Source organism: Triticum dicoccoides, chromosome 2A, assembly GCF_002162155.2.
Source record: "Triticum dicoccoides isolate Atlit2015 ecotype Zavitan chromosome 2A, WEW_v2.0, whole genome shotgun sequence".
Lineage (NCBI taxonomy): Eukaryota > Viridiplantae > Streptophyta > Magnoliopsida > Poales > Poaceae > Triticum > Triticum dicoccoides.
This window is the reverse complement of record NC_041382.1, coordinates 512228918-512232518: the sequence shown is the minus strand read 5'-3', so window position 1 is coordinate 512232518 and position 3601 is coordinate 512228918.

Genomic DNA, 3601 nt, shown 5'->3' with positions numbered 1-3601 from the left:
CCCCCCGCAGTCGAAGCGGCGCCAGTGACGCAGAGACTGGAACGAAACTCCTCAAAGGTGGAAGTCGGCAGTCCCTTCGTCATCACATCAGCGAACTGCTGAGCAGTCGGCACATGGAGAACCCGCATGCGTCCAAGAGCCACCTGCTCGCGCACAAAGTGAATGTCCAGCTCGATGTGTTTCGTCCGGCGATGATGAACGGGGTTGGCGGAGAGGTACACCGCAGAGACGTTGTCGCAGTAGACAACCGTAGCCTGGGAGACATCGTGATGTAGCTCCTGAAGTAACTGTCGAAGCCAGGTGCACTCGGCGACAGCATTGGCCACAGCTCGGTACTCAGCCTCCGCGCTAGAGCGCGAAACCGTGGGTTGTCGCTTGGACGACCACGAGACGAGGGAAGGACCGAGGTAGACGCAGTAGCCAGAGGTGGACCGACGAGTGTCGGGGCAGCCGGCCCAGTCTGCATCGGAGTAAGCCACCATCTCCAGAGAAGTGGACGCCGTGAGTGTCAACCCAAGGGACATCGTGTCGCGGATGTAGCGAAGGATCCGCTTCACGAGAGTCCAGTGAGAGTCACGAGGGGCGTGCATGTGGAGACACACCTGCTGGACAGCATACTGAAGATCCGGTATGGTGAGAGTCAAGTACTGTAGGGCGCCGACAATAGACCGGTAGAACGGAGCATCCGACGCAGGCGAACCCGCAAGAGCAGAAACCTTGGCCTTCGTGTCAACGGGAGTAGCAACCGGATGGCAGTTGAGCATGCCAGCGCGCTCAAGAAGCTCATGGGCATACTTCTGTTGATGAAGAAAGAAACCGTCCGGACGCCGAACGACCTCAATGCCAAGGAAATAATGGAGAGCACCCAGGTCCTTGATAGCGAACTCGTCACGCAGCCGGAGAGTAATCTGCTGAAGAACGGCTGCGGAGGAGGCTGTCAGGATGATATCGTCGACGTAAAGCAGCAAATATGCAGTCGTGTCACCGTGGCGATAGACAAACAGTAAGGCATCCGAACGAGTGACGCTGAAGCCCAGTGTCTGAAGAAACCCGGCGATCCGCTGGTACCAGGCGCGGGGAGCCTGCTTGAGCCCGTAAAGAGAGCGCGACAGCAGGCACACATGGCCGGGGAATGAGGCGTCGACGAAACCGGTGGGTTGCTCACAAAACACCTGCTCCTCAAGATGGCCGTGGAGGAAGGCGTTGGAGACATCCATCTGGTGAACGGGCCAGCCGCGAGAAACAGCGAGCTGGAGGACAGTGCGGATCGTGCCCGGTTTGACAACCGGGGCGAACGTCTCCGTGAAATCAACTCCAGCGCGCTGGCGAAAACCGGGGACCACCCAGCGAGCCTTGTAGCGCTCAAGTGAACCGTCTGAGCGGGTCTTATGACGGAAGACCCACTTGCCGGTGATGACGTTGGCGCGAGGAGGCCGGGGAACCAGAGTCCAGGTACGGTTCCGTTGGAGAGCGTCGAACTCTTCCTGCATCGCCGCAAGCCAGTGAGGATCACAGAGGGCGGCGCGGGCGGACGCAGGAATGGGTGACGGCTCCGCAGCAGAGGCGGCGAGGACGTACTCTTCACGCGAGTAGCGGAGACTCGGGCAGTGAATGCCGGCGCGAGCACGGGTGACAGGACCGGACGGGGCCACCAGTGCCGGCGAGGCGGCCGGTGAGGTGGCCGGCGTCACAGCCGGCGTCGCGGCCGGCGTCGCGACCGGCGATAGAGCCGGCGAGGCGGCCTGCGACGGGGCCGGCGAGGCGGCCGGCGTCGGGGCAGCGGAGGAGGCGCCCGACCCCGCGGCGCCCGAGTCGGGGACGGCGGGTGAAGGCGGGGCGCCGGCCACAATGGCAGGGCCGGCCGTAGAGGGCGCCGGCAGTAGGGCCCGTGGACTGCCAAAGCCCGGAGGCGGTCCACGAACCAGGCATGCTCGTCCACCTGACGAGGCCGTCGATGGGCCGCCGGTGGCCGGCGGTGACGAGACGACGAGGGGTGCCTGCTGCTGAAACGGGAAGACCATCTCATCAAAGTAAACGTGTCGGGAGGTGAAAATACGGTGAGAGACTGGATCGTAGCAGCGGTAGCCCGTGGGTAGCCGAGAAAGATGCAGGCGACGGAGCGGGGTGCGAGCTTATGAGGCGCAGTGGCAGCGATGCTAGGGTAGCACAGGCAGCCGAAAATGCGAAGCCCTTCATAAGAGGGGGGTGCACCGAAGAGAAGGTGGTGAGGTGTAAAGTTCCCGCGAGGATGACATGGACGGATGTTTATGAGGAGGGAAGCGGTGGCTAGAGCGTCAGGCCAAAAGCGCGGAGGCACATTGGCGTGAAAGAGAAGAGTCCGAACGCAGTCATTAAGAGTGCGAAGGATGCGCTCAGCACGACCGTTCTGCTGCAAGGTGTACGGGCAAGTGAGACGAAAAATCATGCCATGTGTGGCGAGAAGATCGCGGACAGCGGTGTTGTCAAATTCCTTCCCGTTGTCTGTCTGCAACGCAAGAATGGGCCGGCCAAACTGCGTGCGGACATAAGAGTAGAAACCGACAAGAGTGGAGATAACGTCCGACTTGCGGCGCAACGGGAAGGTCCACACATAATGCGAAAAATCATCAAGGATGACAAGGTAATAAAGAAAGCCCGCATTACTTACAACAGGAGATGTCCAAACATCACTATGAATCAACTCAAACGGGTACGATGCAACAAAGGAAGAAGCCCTAAACGGAAGACGAGCATGTTTGCCAAGACGGCATGCATGACACGAGTGATCCTCGTTCTTATTACACGTGAAAGAAAAACTCCGAAGTATGTGGCGAAGGGTGGCATGATTAGGATGACCCAAGCGAGCGTGCCAGAGATCCACTCCGGTGGCGAGAGCGACAGGGGCGGCGGAAGTGGTGGAGGCGGCGGAGTGAACCGGGTAGAGCTCGTCGGGGCTGTCACATCGGTGGAGCACCATCCGCGTGCGAGCATCCTTAACAAAAAAACCACAGTCGTCGAATTCAACGGTCACCGGATTTTCACGTGTAAGAGAACGGACGGAAACGAAATTTTTGATAAGATCAGGAGAAACAAGAATATTAGACATGGATATAGGGGTGGAGTTAGACGGAAAATATGTATGTCCAATATGGGTGATAGGAAGAGAAGAACCATCACCGACGGTGATGCGGTTGGAGGTGTGGACAGGGTGAGCAGTATGGAGGTTACCGGGGTACGCCGCCATATGAGCGGTGGCGCCACTGTCCATGTACCAATCGCCGCCGCCGGTGTAGCTGGACGGGGAAGGGGCGGTGTGGAGAGCCGCCAGGAGAGCCGGGTCCCATGGCGCCGGCGGGAGAGACGGCGCAGACGTCAGGGGCAGCAGCGGCGGCCCGCCTGGCAGCGGCTGCTGCCCGTAGGGTGCCGCATAGGGCTGCGGCGCGGCGTAATACGCCTGGTGTGACGGAGGCCGAGTGCCGAGAAGACCCGGAGTAGGAGCCCGTGGAACCGGCATAGAATAGGCGTGGACGACGCCGGTCCACGGGTTCTGACCGGCGTACCACGGGGTCGCCGGCTGAGGAGCCGGCTGCTGCTGGCGTGGCGCTCCTCCCTGAGCACCGCC